Source organism: Rhinopithecus roxellana, chromosome 15 (assembly GCF_007565055.1).
Source record: "Rhinopithecus roxellana isolate Shanxi Qingling chromosome 15, ASM756505v1, whole genome shotgun sequence".
Lineage (NCBI taxonomy): Eukaryota > Metazoa > Chordata > Mammalia > Primates > Cercopithecidae > Rhinopithecus > Rhinopithecus roxellana.
In genome coordinates, this window is record NC_044563.1 from 74,771,823 (window position 1) to 74,790,096 (window position 18,274).

General features: G+C 40.7%; 1 long non-coding RNA gene across 1 annotated transcript in view; it reads left to right on the forward strand.

Annotated features, from left to right (window-relative positions):
* LOC115893684 overlaps positions 1-18,274 on the forward strand; it is a 108,026-nt gene that overhangs the window by 40,363 nt on the left and 49,389 nt on the right. The gene's annotated exons all lie outside the window — the stretch shown is intronic.

Consider the following 18,274-nt stretch of genomic DNA (forward strand, 5'->3'; position numbering starts at 1 on the left):
AGTCACAATCTCTGAAAAGACTCAAAATGAGAGGTTTGTAAAGCAAACTGCTATGTCTGTTACTTCAGCTGGTCCCAAAGTTGTAATTGATATTCCTCATCTTCCTCCAGATTTCTTTGCCCTCAGTGAGCATTCTGACTCATCTTGGTAGGGTCACACTGCCTTTCATCCCTGAGGAGTCTAAGCCTTTGGTAGTCTTTTTTGGGCTGTGGTTGCTATAATGCATATTTAGTGTTATCTCTGGGCATGAAAGCACCAAGTGACATACCTGCAAACCCTTAGATACCAGACATATTTCTCCCTATTCGTATTGTGTAGCAATAACTCCAACTCCTCATCGAAATCAGGGTGTGTTTTCCAGTTTTCCAGTTTTCCTTGGCCATATTTTTGTGGCCTATTGGTCCATTGTTACAAGTATCCCAAAGAAGTTAGATGATAGTCATAGCTTTCGGTTCAGCAAAATCTTTACTGTGTTTCCTGACACATGTATTCTGTCCCTGGGAACCTGGGCCTCTAACCTGGTTTAGTGTAGTGTCATGGAGTTAAGAAGGACAAATTCCTTATGGGGGTTACAGGAAGTGATGGTGAGAGTGACCATTCCTACTTCTACCCCTTGATTCCCATTTCTGTAAATTCTAGCTATTGGGGCTAGAGCACCATACATCAGCTATTATTTCAGCACATCTAATGCACCTTGGAGAATGTCATTCCATTGAGTAATGACCTTAGCTGGCAGTTTAGAGCTTTATCAGGTCAGTCCACTCTTTGACTGGACTGGCTATTTTGGGGTAATAGAGTACCATGTTAGATCAGTGTATCCCATGGTCATGGTCATGGTCATGAGCCTATCAGTTCACCTTTTCTTGGGTCATAAAATGGGAGCTTTGGTCCAAAACAACATTGTCTGTGATATCATGTCTATAGGTCAGACATCTGGTAAGCCCTTGGGTGGTAGTGTCAGTGGAGGTATTGTAGGTATTATAGGCAAGGAAGGCAAAATCATCCAGAGTGACAATTCTGGTAAGGAAAAATTGGTGTAAGGGTCTGATATAACAGAGTATCTCCAAGTGGCTGGCTGGTTTCTGGAAAAGTTGTGCCATATCAAAGTTCAGCACAGGTCTCTAATGTCGCATGTCAGGCAGTCATCCGTGGAAATAGCTCAGTCAATCACGATGAGAGAGAACCCATGCTTTGGGGTCCATGTGTAGCTTCCATCCCTTTGATCATTGCTGCTTCTCTGTTTATGGGATCATTGCATCCACAATGGTTGGCTGAGGAGATGGGCTGGCTGATTCCATAGGACAAATCTATGGTTATTGAGCACTTCTTCAGTAGTAGATAATTCTGGTGTGTATCAGGAAGTACAAAGGTCTTCATGCTTTATGCCTACTCCCATAGGCCTATTTACTTATCTCTTCACCAGACTTCCTTGCTCCTAATCTTCCAATTGTGTTCCTTCCAGCCAAGCCACTTGCCACTCAGGAGTCCATGTATATACATAGCTCAGGTTTCTTTTCCTTCACCTGTGGTGAATGACAAAGCATAATGTTCCTTGTCTGCCCACTGGGAATATTTACCACTGGGAAAATTTTCTTTAGTCATTCTTGAGTAGGGGTTTAATACAACTACAATTTTTGGCTAGTATTAACTTATTGTACTTTTTACAAACCAGCCTGAGGTCTTTCATTTTCCTTAGTTGGTCATATGAGGTATTAAATGTGAATTAGAGGAGAGGCATCTTTGAATAGAGGTATGAAATATGGAAGTCTAGCCCACCTATTAACATACCATGACATAATTAGAAATATATATTTGGTCTCTGTCTTCAAAGACCTGTCACAGAGCTTCCTGGCACAGAGCTTCTAAGACCCTTGGAATCTCAGAACTGATAAGACTGTCTTTGTATATGTTAATGAAATGATGGTGGCTAAAAGCTACTAGATAGCTTCAGGGTGGGGGCTGGTGGCTAGAAGAATCAACCATGTGATTAAAGGGTTGGAACTTTCAGCCCCATCCCCAAACCTCTAGGGAGGGGAGAGAGGCTGGATATTGAGTTCAATCACCAAAGGCCAATTATTTAATTATCCATGTCTGCATAACTGAACCTCCATAAAAACCCTAAACAACAGGGCTTGGAGAGTTTCCAAGTGCATCTGGAGAGGACATAAAAGCTCTGTACCCCTTCCCACTTACCCTGCCCTATGTAATTCTTCATCTGTACCCTTTATAGTATTCTTTAGAATCAACCAGTCACAGTGAGTAAAGTGTTTCCCTGAGTTCTGTCAGGCATTATTGCATATTATTGAACCTTAGGAGCAGGTTGTGGGAACCCCTGATTTGTAGCCAAGTGGGTCAGAAGTACTGAAGATCCAGGACTAGTGACTGACATTCTGAAGTGTGGACAGTCTTGTGGAACTGAGCCCTCAACCTGTTGGGTCTGATGTCAATTCTAACTAGATAGCATCAGAACCGAATTGAATTCTAGGACATGCAGTTAGTGTCCAGAGAATTGAAGAATTGTTTTTTGGTGTGAAAAAAAAGAAAACAACCCACACATTTGGTGACATAAGTGTTGTGAGTAGAGAAAAAAGAACTGTTTTTGTTTTTTTCCTCTAGTAATTCACTTGTGTCTTCTGGACCTGCTCTGGCTCAATCCAAAATGTGCTATGTCCATTATATGATGAATTTCTGTTGTGCCCACTCAACCTTATAGCTTGGTAGATCTGATAATGCCCAGATCCTAATGGACAACTCTGGTTACATAGTTTCTTGATTTCACACATGTCTCTAGGGCCCAGTAACATGTCAGGGGTCTCTCCAGTTGGTGCTTACAAAAGACTCCACAAAATAACCTTGTATACTATGGATAACTCTCTCTGCCTCTGGTTTACGTGGCCTGAGTGGCATGACAGCTTGTACCCTTAGCCTAGATATGCTGCAAAGCCTGTTCTTGTTGAAAGCCTTCCAAGGCACCTGATAATAGGTCAAAGCAGTATTCCCAAGTACAGTTTATATCCCAAATGCATGCCTTTTTCTTAGTGGTAGGAGATGTTAGATATAAGAACTTGTCATTTATCTTAGAGACAATGTCTCAGCCTGTCCCAGATCACTAGAGTACTGAAAGCTTCACCTATCTGACAGAATTCTCAATCTTCATGGAATTTTTCTCTTATTTGTTGCACTCATTTTCCTTAGCAGGCTATCTAGAGCAGGAATATTCCAAGTATAGTTTGTGAGTGAAGCTGACTTATGAACTCTCTGTCCCCATTCTGTAGTGAGATAAATGCAGAAATTGAAAGGTAAGCTTTTAGAAAATTTTATAGCAACTTGACATTGTGGTGACATCCAAGTTCATGGTGATAAGTAGATTTGTCTTACTTAACCAGGTTAGACGTATTTTGGCTGTTATTGAACTCACACAAGGAGTTCTGTGTAGTATATACTGTGTATTAGTCACATTATAATGTGATATTTTAAGGATAGTTTGTCAACTGTAATCTCTGTATGTAAAACCATGAATCAACTGCTTTTATTAAAAGATAATCTATGTTTAAGTATAGTTTTATAAGATAAAGTATTTGGGATGAATAATGAAGAACTGAAGAATGATTTTGAAAAGATAGCATCACTCATGTTAATTGCCTTACTACTTACAATAGCAAAGACATAGAATCAACCTAGGTGCCCATCAATGGTGGACTAGATAAAGAAAATGTGGTACATATATACCATGGACTACTATGCAGCCATAAAAAAGAATGATATCACGTCCTTTGCAGCAACATAGATTAACCTGGAGGCCATAAGCCCAATGCAGGAACAGAAAACCAAATATGGCATGTTCTCACTTATAAGTGGGAGCTAAACATTGAGCACCCATGGACATAAGCATGGAAACAGCAGACACTGTGGACTACTAGAGTGGGGAGGGGAGAGAGGGGGTCATGGGTCAAAAAACTACTTGTTGGGTACTGTGCTCACTACCTGAGTGGGATATACCTGTGTAACAAGCCTGCATGTACCCCCATATCTAAAATAAAAGTTGAAAAAAAAAGATAATATAGCATCACTTGTTTCCTTTTGGGTAAAAGTTGAAAATGAATACCCTGAGATTGCTCAAAATGATTTTAAAATCTTTTCTTCCATTCCTGGCTATTTGCTTCTTTAACATTAGTTTCTCTACTATGAGTGTTATGTCATTGAAATAAATCATAGAAATGGTTTAGATATACATTATTCCTTGTGAGTAGGATTATCATCAATTTAATCTAGTTTAGATAATTTTATAAGCAAGAAGCAAGCATGCTTAAAGGTATTTAATATGGGGAAAATCAATATTTTGCTCATAACTTTTTGTTTAGTTATAAATAAAGAATGACAAAAAGTTTGGGCCAAGCATGGTGGCTCACGCCTGTAATCCCAGCAGTTTGGAAGGCACAGACTAGAGGATTTCTTGAGCACAGGAGTTCAAGACCAACCTTGACAACATAGTGAGACTTTATCTCTACAAAAAATAAAAAAATTAGCTGGCATAGTTGTGCGTGCCTGTAGTCCCAGCTATGTAGGAGCCTGAACTGGGAGGATTGCTTGGGTCCAGGAAGCTGAGGCTGCAGTGAGCCATGATCATGCCACTGCAATTCAGCCTATGCAACAGAGTGAGACCCTGTCTCGAAAAAGAAACCCAAAAAACTTGTGAGTGTAATAGTGATTTTTAGATTAATAATCTAATGTATACTTTCAGTGAACAAAGTGTACAGTTTTAAAATCTTTTTTCTATATTTTTTGATTATAATTTATTGAAATGTAACATTATATATGTTGAATCTAGTACTTTAAAATCATTTTGTATGTCTTTATTTCATTTTTCTAGTAATTCATTTTTGTTGAAGTTTATAAAAGTGTCAGTCCATCATGAATTGAAGAATAAAACTTACCTTTTCTAAGAATGTTTGAAAAGCACTCATTTAGGGTACTTTCTACTTTAATTCACCAGGTATAATCACCAATATAGTGGGCTCCTTAATGGTCTGCAGAACGTCAAGATGAACAAGGTCCTTATGGATGACATACGGCAAAGAGTTTACAACATAGCTTTTGGGAAAGATTGTGTCTGTATACTGCTGTCCTCACTGTGTAAATGCACACTTTCAAAATCTTTTCTACTGATGGGAACCAAGAACACATTTGCCAGATCATTAGCTATATTCCTAGCTGGGTTGATCTAACCCTATATAGATATAACACCTGACACATCAGCTGCATTTGGGACTACTATTTGGTTAAGTTTAGGTAGTATATCATTATCTGTCATAATCAATCAGATTTTCTCAGGGTCAAGATAGATCAGTTGAAAATAGACATGATGTGAATTACTCCTATACCATATAAATTTTTGATGTTGGTGGTGACACTTATGCAATTCCCTCAGTTGCAACATTGTTTCTGATATACTGTTTTGGCCAGAGGTGAGGGTAAGGAGTGTCAGGGGCTTCTACATGATTCTTTTTGCCTACCTTAAAAACCTTACTTGACAGGCCAGGGATTCAACCTATGGGTTCTGCCAGATGCCAAAAATGACCACAGGATGGCTTGATACACTCAGGGGACTTACTGTGGACGGGCTTAGTCCAATCTTCATTTACTGTCTGGCTTTCATAAACCTCTACTCTAACCAGAGGATCATGATAGCATTTTGAGTTCCCTGGTCTCAGTCAGCTCAAATCCTATACCTAATGGTTCTTGAAAAGTCAAGGTATTTTCTTTTTCTCAGGGCACAGTTATCCTGACAAATATTCTCATGTCACTGTTACCAGGGGAGGGTGTCCAGTTTCCAGGTTCTTGGCATCCTGAACAAAGAATTGGACAAAATGTACAAACAAAGCAAGGAAAGAATGAAGCAACAAAAGCAGAGATTTACAGTCCCTATTTTCTGGGGTTTAAATACCCTCTAGAGGTTTCCCATTGGTTACTTGGTGTACACCCTACATAAATGAAGTAGTGGCCCGCAATTAGAGGCTGAAGTGAAGTTAACAAAGGTTACACTCTGTGCAAAGCATCTGATTGGTTGTGGAAAGCAACCAATCAGAGGCTAAAGTGAAGTTACAAAGTTACACTTCTGTGCAAATGAAGACTTGACCCACAGTCAGTCTGATTGGTTGTGGGGGATTTGCAAAGGGAAAAGCCTCTGGTCTCTTTTTTTTTTTTTTTTTTTTTGAGACAGTCTTGCCATTTGTTACTTAGGTGTGGAAAGTTGGGGTTTTCCTTTTGATTTAGCTATAGAAAGCGTGAATTGGCCTCAGGTTCCCTGCCTCCAGACTCTATTCTCCTGTCTCATCACTTTGGGGAAGGGCTGGGGTAGTAAAATTGTGTATATTTGTAGTGACATTGTAGGATTTTCCCACAAGGTAACCCAGACACCACTTCATCTAAGAGCTCTGCTCTAAATATTGAAACTGGGTGAGGGACTGTAAATTTCCATTGTGGCAACTGATGCTGGCCTTCTAAGCTCTTGTTTTTTTTTTTTTTTTTTTTTTTTTTTTTTTTTTTTATGCAATCAGCATGATACTGTAGGTAGCTTTCTATTTCTCCATGATCGATTACCTTTACTACAGATACCTGCAGCCCCTCCCACAATGCCTCAGGTCTTGCAAACTGTTTTGATAATTACACCCATTTTGCCTCTAATGGTTAAGCGCTGCCACCTGTCCTTTACTATGTAAAATTCTATGATCCCCCAATTGTATCACTTAGGGTTCAATCAGGGAAGCTGAGCAAGTGAGAGATGTATAGAAATTTATGACAGGGAGTTAGCATGCATGATGGTGAGGACTGAGTAGGCAGGTCTGAAATCTGCTGGGCAGGCTGTCAGGAAAGCAGGCTGGAATTCTCAGGCATGGCTGAAGTTGCTGTCCACAGACAGAATTTTTTCTTCTCTCAGTGAAGCCTCAACCCTGCTTCAATGGGCTTTCAACCAATTAAATGAGGCCTGTCTAGGTTATCTATTGCCATTATTTCAAGTTACCCGATTAGGAACTTTAAGCACGTCTACAAAATACCTTTACACCAATATGTAGATTAGTGTTAGATCAAATAACTGGGGACTTTAGGCTAGCCAAGTTGACACATCAAAAAGACCATCACAGACCAACCCTTGTTAACTTGGCACTCATATACATCTCCTTAAACCATGCTTAATCTCCAAATAAAGATAATAACAAGGTTGTACTTTTCCTAACGTGATACAACAGTCCTGAGTACAACTGAAAACACATTGACACTTGCCCTAGAAAAGAATACAAAGTCCTTGGATGATGTTCACTGCTTTTGTCTTGTATCTTAAGTACTGAGATATAAAGCTAACTAATAGTAGTATAACTTATGTTAGATGATAAAGACATAAGTGAAAAATATTTGGTGTGTTTATATGTATGTCTATATATATTCATAAAAATAAGGGAGAAATGCTCATAACTATGACAAGCCTTGTTTATTCAACTGTCACATGGTCATAGCTGGTATGTAATCTACTTTCTTCTACCCAGTCCACATTCCTTTTGTCCTCCACAAGCACCTTTGCTGGTCTTGGTTCTTTGCCTGCTGAAGTGACTCAAACCTTCATTCCTGAAGAGTCTCTGCTGTTAACAATCCTGTTTGAATTGAGTTGTAGTTTTCCACTGACTTTAATCACAGGACATGGGAGTACTAAGAGGGGCCCTAAAGGATCTCTTGTATTCCAGATATACTTTTCCTTATCTTCCTTGTGTAGCAACAATCCACATTCCCCTTGGCAATCAAGATTAATCACCCTAACTCATACAGTAATTTCCTTCTACTGATTTCAGAGACATGAGAAGCCCAAAGTGACTGGGTGGCAGTCATCAGTTCAATGGGATCACTGTTGGGTCTATGGGTGGAAGTACTGTTATATTTGGAGGTAAGACCTCTAGACCAGCAGAGCCTAAAGTTTCAGGGATGGGAAGCAAATGTTTTGCTATGAATCACTAGCAGTAATAGTTAATGAAGCCACTCCCATTTCCACTCTGATTTCTAGATACATGAATCCTGGCTATAGGAGAAACAACACCATATATTAAATGCTGATTTAGAACATATACAGCCTTCTGGGGGACCTTGTCCTAGCCCTGCAAGATATTGCCACCAACCCAGCACTGTAAACCAAGTTTATGACAACCCTTTGTCATTCTCCAAAATCCATCTATCTTCTGCCTAGGTAAATTAAATGGGGGATGTGGTGGGAATCACTATTCCTGCATCTTTCAAGTCCTTAATGGTGGCATTGTTGGGGCTTAGAACAAGATACTCTAAAATGTGGCACCTTGGTAAATGAGAGAATAAGAGAAGCAAAAAAGTTACTCTGATTTTCATTCACCTTACTCCCCTGAAGCATGGTCATAAAGAAATCCTCTGAACTTTCTCACCTGAAAGTAGGTCATAAGATTCTTATTCTAGAGGGGTCTTACCCTATACCCAGAGGCCAAGAAGAATATGAACAAACAGGCCTTATTAAGTTTCCCCCAGTTACTACCATTAGGTTATACCCCTTTTTGTCCAATTATGTGTCTCCACAACCATCTACTTCTTTCATCAGACAACATAAAAATATGCGGTTTTCCCTGGGTCTTTGTGTCTTCATTTCTAAAGGCTCCTGTGTTATGTACAACTTTGGTTAAATAAATTTGCTATGCTTTTCCCTTGTTAATCCATCTTTTGTTATAGGGGTGTTAGCCATGACCCTCGAGGTAGGTGAGGAAAAGGTATTGCTTTCTCTCCCCTGCAGCATTAATCTCTGTACTTCCTCAAGGAAAGTTGTATGACTTTTGGTTTACTATTTCTATAGGTAGATGCAGTTCTAGTGTCTCCCACTTGACCTTTCCCACCATAATAGCCCTCTCTCCACAAGACAGGCACCCAATACAGGCATCCTGCCAGTTGCTGAGAATGTCTGTTCCAATTATGCATTCCAGAGCTGGAGAAATAACTACAGAATGGGTTCAAAGCTCCACTGGGCTCCCTCTAAGATAGGGATGAGCTAATAATTCTATTGATTACCTGGCTTGTATAAGCTCCTATTCTGATTAGTGGACCACAGTGACATTTTAGATCTTCAAGAATTAATGTCAACATAGAACCTATGTTTAGTAATCCCTGAAAGTTGTGACTGTTTTTTTTCCCTGATGCAGCTACCTTGTTACATGACTGTAGATCCCTTTGGAGAAGGTCGGGGTCTGGGGGGTAAGGGGGTGGAGAAGATTAACAGTACAAATTTTTGGCAACATAGTAGCATCTTTCCTTAAGGGGACCTGGGCTTCCTTTCATTCAGTGAGTTCTGAGTCTATGAACTGTCTCAAATCTGAGAATTGAGGGGCCATGACTATCTGTTTTTGTAATTCAAATTAGACTTCTGTTCACTAGACCTAGAATTCTTCTGTTTATATAGGCCAGGTAATAATTAGTGGACTGTACATCAATTTTTTTTTCCCTGGGGACGCCATGATCAACTACCAAATGCCATAGGTCTCTGAGAGCCAGGCTATTCTGATGACTGTTTTGACTTTATTGTCCATTACAGTAACCGTGCCCACCTGGCCTTGGGAAAGACCAAGTGCCACCCTGCTTGGGTCCTGCCACCCAGGATCCCATTGAGCCACTAAATTTGGGGATCCCGGTTCAATGGTAGCAGTTCCCAATGTAATTTCTGATCTACTGGAGAGAACAGTGAACTCTTTAAGAAAGCTGGGGCTCCCGTCATGAGTTTTATTTTTCACAGTCATGGGGGAAAATGTTTCCTCTGGACCCCTCCTTGATATGGTTTGGCTGTGTCCCCACCCAAATCTCATCTTGAATTGTAACTCCCACAATTCCCGTGTGTCATGGGAGTAATCTGGGGGGAGGTAATTGAATCATGGAGGTGGGTCTTTCCTGTGCTGTTCTTGTTACAGTGAATAAGTCTCATGAGATCTGACAGTTTTAAAAACAGGAGTTTCCCTGCACAAACTCTTTTTTCTTGTCTACCACCATGTGAGATGTGCCTTTCACTTTCTGCCATGATTGTGAGGCCTCCCCAGCCACATGGAACTATAAGTCTAATAAACCTCTTTCTTTTGTAGGTTACGCAGTTTCAGGTATGTCTTTAACAGCAGTGTGAAAACAGACGAATATACCCCTGGTGTAGTGAACAGGTCTCACATAATAAATTCACTCTAGTATTCCAGTCTTCCTCAGTCTTTGGATACCTTCTTCTATAGTGTACCAAAGTATTTTGGGCATTTCAGTTTCATCTAGTGGAGGCCATATTTGGGTCCTTGTTTCAGCCAACTAGCCAACCAACCAACCAACCTACTAACTAACGAAATTGTTAAAGGTCTTCTCAGCCCTTCAAGCTGAGCTTGCATCCAGAATCTCTGCTTAGTGGGCCCTGTTAAATCAAGTTTAGCCTAAAGTTTCCCCCTTACATACTTTAAGTTCAACCTAAAGGTTTCTCTGTATATCATGAACTGCAAGTTTTGGCCAAACAAAGGTGGTCAGCTGTTGAAACTGTTCAAATAATGGAAACACTGAGTTGTAACTAATCCAGCTTTCTCTGTAACTCACTTCCGTTTTCTGTGCATCATTTTTCTTTTTCTGTCCATAAATCTTCCACCACATGGCTGTGCTAGAGTCTCTGAGCCTACTCTGGTTTGGGAGGCTGACTTATTTGTGAATTGTTCTTTGCTCAATTAAATTTTTAAAAATTTAATTGGGCTAACTTTTTTTTTAAACAGCCCATATCGATAAATTCAGTCTGACCCAACTTTATGTTCCTTTCACCTTGATCCCACACTCTTAGTATTCATTCCCACACATATTCTCCAGATTTCTATCTGTGTAAATTAAAAAAAAAAAAGTCACTTTTTTTTTTTTTTTTTGTTGAGGCAGGGTCTTGCTCTGTCACCCAGGCTAGAGTATAGTGGCGAGATCATAGCTTACTGCAACCTCAAATTCCCAGGTTCAAGTAATCCTCCTGCCTTAGCCTCTTAGGTAGCTGGTACTACAGTCATGTGCCACCATGCCCGATTAATTTTTAAACATTTTATAGAAACAGGGTCTTGCTATGTTGCCCAGGCTGGTCTTGAGCTCCTGGGCTCAAGGGATTCTTCTGCCTCAGCCTCCTGAGTAACTGAGACTATAAGCATATGCCACCAAACTCAGCTATAATGTAGCTGTTTTGATGTGTAGTGAACCTTCTTGTAGCTCATACTTTGTACCTTGCCCTTTGAGGCCAGTTGAGAGCTGAGTCTATTACAGGTCTAGAAACAAAGAGAATTGCCAGGGGTAGGTCCTGAGAAGAATAAGCAATGCCTTGTAAGGCAACTACTTTAGCGAAGATCATTAGCATTTCTTCAGGCAAAGGAGGGCAAACTCCTCAGGCAGGGGTAGAAGAGCTGCTTCTACAAAGAAGACTCAGCAGAGTTTAGGGGTACAAGGTCCTAATATTCACTGGGATCTGCCCATATCTCCCCATTCTAATTTTCACGATCTTACTTCTTCCCAATTCATGCCATAACTTTACTGGAAGATGCCATGCATGGTTGGAAACACAATCTGTATTGTAATTCAGCCACTTGCAGGATAACATTCTGGGTTTGGATTTTTAGAACTCCTATCCCTGAGGCTACAGAAGATAAAGGCGTCTTTGAGGGAAGAGAGAGAGAAGTTTTCAGAATTCTATTCTAAGCTCAAAGGGAACTTTGCAGAGTTTTAGGCAGGGTAGCGACATGTATTGATTTACAAGTTAAAAAAAATTCTTTAGCCTCTGTTAATGATGACTCATAGGGACAAATGAAGAGATTATTGATGTAGTCCTCCCATCAGATGATGATGACTTGGACCAGAGTGGTAGCAGTAGAGATGAAAAGCAGTGAATCAATGTGAAATATGCTTTGAAGGTATAGTCATAAGGAATTGCTGGCAGACAGGCTAGGGGGTAACAGAAAGAAAAAAACCAAGGATATCTTCCAAGCGTTTGGCTTGAGCAACTGGGTAGATGGTGGTGACATTGATCCACATGAGAAATATGACAGTTACAGGTTTGGGGATGGGAGGAATCAAGAGTTAGTATGAGAAATCTTTTTTTTGACATTAATGTGTAGATGTCAAGTAGGCATTTGAATTTTGCCACCCACATATCTACTTCAAATAGTCTTCTATTTTTAAATAGTCCATATTTAAATTTTGCCAAATTTACCACCAAAATATGTCCTTTAGAGCAATTCTTTATTTGATGTAGGACCCAATCCTGTGTCATATAGTGCTTTCAGTTATGATACCTTTTTAGTCTCTTTAACTGGGAGTGTTGCTTTAGCATTTTCTTGTCTTTTGTGACATTGACAGTTTTGAAGATTTCTGGCAAGTTGTTATGTTGCATGTCCCTCAGTTTGGATACATATGATGATTTCCCCATGGTTAATTTCAGAATCAGCATTTTTGGCATGAGAAATATATAAATTATGTTGTGTCCTCCTCAGTGCATCATATCAGGAGGCACATGGTATCAATTTGTCCTGCTCTTGGTCTTACTTACTTTGATCCCCTGGTTAAGTATTATCCTCTAAGTTTCTCAACTGTAAGATTATCATTTCCTCCTTTGTAATTAATTAATAATCTATGGGGATATACTTTGAGGCTTTAAATATCCTAGTCCTCATACAACTCGCACCCAATGTGTTCAGCATCAATTGATGATTCTTGCTTGAATAAATCATTATTTTGATATTTGCAAAATTGTGACTTTTTAAATGAAATAATCCCTTCTATATATATTAGTTGCCATTCTACTGAAAGGGAGAGCTACCACACACCATTGAAATGATATATGTCTCTCTCACTAGGCTACGAACTCCCTGAGAGCAGGAGTTGTATTTTTATTAAACTCTAACACCAATGTTGTGTGGAAAGCTGATGCTCAATAAATATGTACTGAAACGAACAGTACTAAATTCACCTCCAAATGGGTAACAAATTAAAAATATCTGCCCAGACCCAAATCAGATCTTGCACAGGAGAGAGCTTTGCAATCTATAACAAGCTTCCCAGATGTGTGCTGGGATCCTTGTTAGGGGCTCAAGCCCTGCCCATCTCAAGGCCACTGTGGCAGACCTATGACTCCCTAGCTCAGCAGGAGAATGGAAGTCAATGGGAATGAATATGAAAATCAATGTCTAAGAAAATGGAGACAGCAACAGGATCTCTCTGGAGGCTTTACCCTCCTTTTCTCCTCTTTGACATCTTCAAGGAAGGGCTGGGTGGGTGCTCAGCTTTGTTGATTCCATTTTCCCCAACTCTCCCTCCCCTCTCTGCCACACCACTCTGCCTATCTCTCCCACTCACTCTCCTCTAGAAAAGCAGAAACTTTCCTGCAGCTGTCAGGCTTCTTTCCCTGAAGAATATCTCTAATCGCCCCGCCTGATTGGGTCTCGTTAGCAGGCTGGTGGCATTGATTGTACTCAATCAGCATCCTCCTGCCCAGCTGGGAAAATGTCCCATTTGTTCCCCCATTTTATCTACTCTTCCTTCTACAACTATTTTACAGTTTTTCTGGGAGTTAAAAAAACCCAAGCCCCCAAATCAGAATTTTATGCTATCCCTGGTTGTGAGACTGTCTATGACTTTGCCCAAAGCTTTTCTGCTTTCTCTGTCCCAGGGAATTTCTGGAAGTTTCCTGTGGGATCTCTGGGGACACTCACAGTCTTCTCCGTAACCCTCACTTGTCAAGAATAGCATTTTCTTACCGTCACACCTAACAAAATGTTTTTCACAACAATCCTGTAGCACAGATATTAGTATCATCACCACCCCATTTGGTGTACAAGAAAACTGAGGGCCAGGAAAGTAAAGGGACTTGCCTAGATCATATATCTAGGAGGGGGCAGAGATGAAACTCAAACCCAGCTACTTGGTTCCAAAGTATGGCATTATTCTTATACTTTAAGCCCCACACTTGGCCCCAGTGATGGCAGTCTCATCCCATGGCAGAAGGTAGTTCTGATTCTGGGAAGGCCAAGGTGGTATGAGACCTCCCTTGCAAAGCCAACAGAGGTACCTGTGCCTAGAGGTGGAGTAGGCAGCCTCTTGGGAATCCTAAAAGACCCGTCCCCAACTCCAAATCTCTCCTTTGCTGATCCAACACAATGGGGAGGCCTATGTTCACCTCATTCCTCTAAATGAAGAGATCTGAAGAAATGCACTCTAAGGTTGGTTAGTTTAGCCCAGGTGGAGGAAGAGAAGAAAGAGGAAAAAGTTCAGGTCATGACAGGAGACTCCTCTAGGCAGGGAATACCCAGGTGGTGCACAGAGGCACTTGAGTCCTTTTCTGCCTCTGGCATCTGGTACAGAGTGCAGCGTCATGTGACTAATGCGCAAGAGCATGTTATCTCAAGACCTGGCTTCAATGTCTAGTTTTCCTGCCTACTGGGTGTGTCACCTTGGGCAAATCACTTATAGTATTTGCCTTGACTAAACGTAGTCTGGGGATTGAGGGAGTGGGAGCCAAAACTATCCTACTATCCCCCCAAAAGATAATATGTGAATGTGAGAAGTATAATAGAAATGAGATTCAGCATGTATACTGTGTACCCCGTCAGAATTCTAAGTGTTCTATGGTAATGTGAAAAACTGTAAAATCTCCATCAAGGCTGAAAAGGAAAACTATGAGCATTTTGATATGATTCAACCGCTCATGCTTTAATCTAGACAATTCTATACAGATGGCAAACTGCTTTTACCCATGTTCATGCTTGCAGGGTTTTGTCTTATCTGGTTTACTCCCTTCCTACTTCCCTTTAGATGTCTGATGTTTGGGTTGCAGCTTCTTTACTGGTCACTATTTTCATTTGAACATAATATCAAAACAAATATTTTTCCCCTTCAGTATTTTTTTTTTTTTTTTTTGAGATAGAGTCTTGCTCTGTTGCCCAGGCTGGAGTGCAGTGGTGCGATCTCAGCTCACTGCAACCTCCACCTCCCAGGTTCAAGCAAGCAATTCTCCTGCCTCAGACTCCTGAGTAGCTAGGATTACAGGCATCTGCCACCACGCCTGGCTATTTTTTTTTGTATTTTTAGTAGAGATGGGGTTTCACCATGTTGGCCAGGCTGATCTAGAATTTCCTGATCTCAGATGATCCACCTGCCTTGCCCCCTCAAAGTGCTGCTATTACAGGCATAAGCCACCATGCCCAGCCAATAAATTCTTAATGCTCCCTAAGACTTTAGTATCATGGAAAGTGGAACTTGCTCCTACATCTCACTGACATTGAACATTTTAGCCATGGCTGCTGATATATTGTCTCAGTTTCTTCATAAGTGAGATGGGAGTGAGAATATCTCTCATGAGGTTGTTGTGAGCATTTAGTGAGATACTGGGTGTGAAAGTGTTCTTTAAGAATAAGAAGTACTCTACAGATTTAAGGGATTTTTTATACTTCTGTGTACTTCCCTACATGTTGTGTTTCATAATTGCTTACCTTCTCACTTTTACACAACTGTAGTTAACTGGAGGGTAGGGAGGTCTATCTTATTAATATCTACATTTCTGATATATTGCATATTGTCTGAGACAGAGCAGGTGCTTAATAAAAATTAGATGGATGGATGATTGGATGAGTGGTTGGGTGGATGGATGGACGAATGAATAAAATGATGCTTGAGAATTAGAAGACAGTGGAGCTGAAAAGGGGTACGAAGTTCATTAACAGCAATTACTGTTGTAATTTAATTTACCTCCTTTAGCCTCACTAACACCTGTGAGGCAGGTATTGTTATTCCTATTTTATGAATGAGGAATCATCAGCTCAGAAGGACTCATAGCTTGTAAGTATCAGAACTGGGATTCAAGCCAGATCCATTTCCAAAGCCCAGGCTCTTTCTACCATACCAGCACAATCTCAGCAGTCTCAAACATTCTATCCTGAAGATTTCTGCTCCCATTGGACCTCAATGCTCCATCATTAGGTGGTTTCATGGTTTGATGATGTCCAGAGTTGAACTTCTCCTGGGGTCCAAGTTGTTTGTGCTCAGACCTACGTGGAAGAAAGGCAGGCATAGGGCCTTGGAGTTCATCATCTTGCCAGGCATCAATGGCTGCAATCCAGTGGGCAGTTGTTTCCCTTAGCTCTTCCTGAATGAGTTCAGTAATCTGAACACCTGTGCAGTTAGATGGGCTCCTTGAAGGGTCAGACCCATTATCTGCTCCCTATCACAGCATCCGTTGCTGGGTAGCTGGGCCCTAGGGCTGCCAAAGGGAGTAAATGTAGCCAGAGGTACTTGGTGCTGGTTGGGGACCAAAATTAAGACCTCTTTCATGAAAGCAGAGAAAGACAAAGGACTGTAGAAGAGCGGAATTTCCCGCCAACAACCTTTTGAGTCTCTGGATACACCTATGTCCTTCCAAATTATGTAAACCAATGTATTTGCTGTTTCAGTCATGTTCACTTGAGTTGGGATTCTGTCACTTGCAACCAAAGAACCTTGATTAGTAAATTGCCCCTTACTCATTTTCCCACAGCATGTTGTCTATGCTTTGTTCTATTATTTATATATATCTTTCTCTCTACTAGACTCAAAGTCCCTAGAAAGTATGGGCCATGTCTTTTTCATTTCTATGTTCCTCATACGCCTGTACAGAGGGAACCTGCCACATAGATGGTGATCAATAAATGTATTTCAGTAATTACAATGTGCAAGTCTTTTATATTTGGAGACTTGTCTTGATTTCCTGTGGCACTTATTAAGCACCTACTATGTGCCTATGCCTGTACTAGGGGGTTCTACAGGGAGGTCACATTATTTCAACTTTATCTCTCATAGGTCTTTCAGAACAGGCACCATTTCATGATCTGCCACCATCATTCCTTCTACCTTCCTTTGCAAAGTACAGAGAGTCCCCCTCAAGCCACTCAGCAAACACATAGTCAGAATATGATAAAAATACTTTGAACCTTTGTTTTAAAATCTTGTTAAATTTTCTGTTTAAAAATGTTTTGTTCACATAGTGATAGGAGGTCTTTTAGAAATCAGTTCTGAGGAGCAGTCTTCCTAAGGCAGTGTGTCTGTATTCAAAGCAGTTTGGAGAAAGAGCTGGTTGCTAGGGGCAACACTAACTTCTAAGGGGGGATCTTTGCATGTAGATATAAAACCAATGCCTTGGGACCCTGTAGGAAGGGGGTCTTCTCACAGAGGAGTGAATAAATGGAAAGTGGCTGGGAAGCCCCAGGATCATGCTGGTGCCCTTTTGGAGACTGGCAGGCTGTCCGAGCCACTTGCATATGGCATGAGGCCATAACCTAAGCACACAGGTGGCAGCTGTGCTCCCTCCAACAAGATTGCTTGGGAGGCTCATTCCGTGCAGTGGGGCAGTCCAGATTTGAGCTGGGGTGTTGTATCTCTGGTTACTCATTGTTATGGTATTTTACTTATTTATTTTATTTCTTAAATCACCACACAATAAATTTAACTGCTTTCTCTTGATGTACAGTTTTATGAACTTTAACACATGTATAGATTTGTGTTACTACCACTATAATCATGAGACGGAACAGTTTCATCATCCCCTGAATTTTCTTGCCCTATCCCTTTATTACAACCACACCTTCCCTCCACCTCCACCCTCTGACTGCCACTGACGTGTTCTCTGTCACTCTACTTCTGTCTTTTCAAGAATGTAGGAATAAATGGACTCATACAGTGTGTCACCATTTGAGACTGGCTTCTTGGCACAGTGCCTTTGAGATTTATACAAGTTCTTTTGTGTATCCATTGTTTGTTCCTTTTTATTGTTGAATAGTACTCCATAGTATTCATGCACAGTCGATCTTCATCGTTCCTGGATTCTACATTTGCAAATGTGCCTACTTGCTAAAATGTGTAACCTAAAAATCAGTACACATGGCACTTCACAGTCAATTGCAGACATGGACAGAGTGGTGAAAAACTTGACATGTCTGATGCACACATTCCCAGCTGAGGTTGAATAAGGCAATACCCTATTTTCTTGTTTCAGCTGTTATGCTATAATAGTGTCCTTTTTGTGGTCCATTTAGTGAAACCGGTTTTTTGTTTTTGTTTTTGCATTTTTTTGCTTTTTGTTGGTGACTTCACTTTTAAAATGGGCCCAACCTGGGAGACTGAGGCAGGAGGAATCTCTTGAGCCTAGGAGTTCGAGGCTGTGTTGTGCTATGATCACACATGTGACTAGTCACTGCACTCCAGCCTGGGCATCATA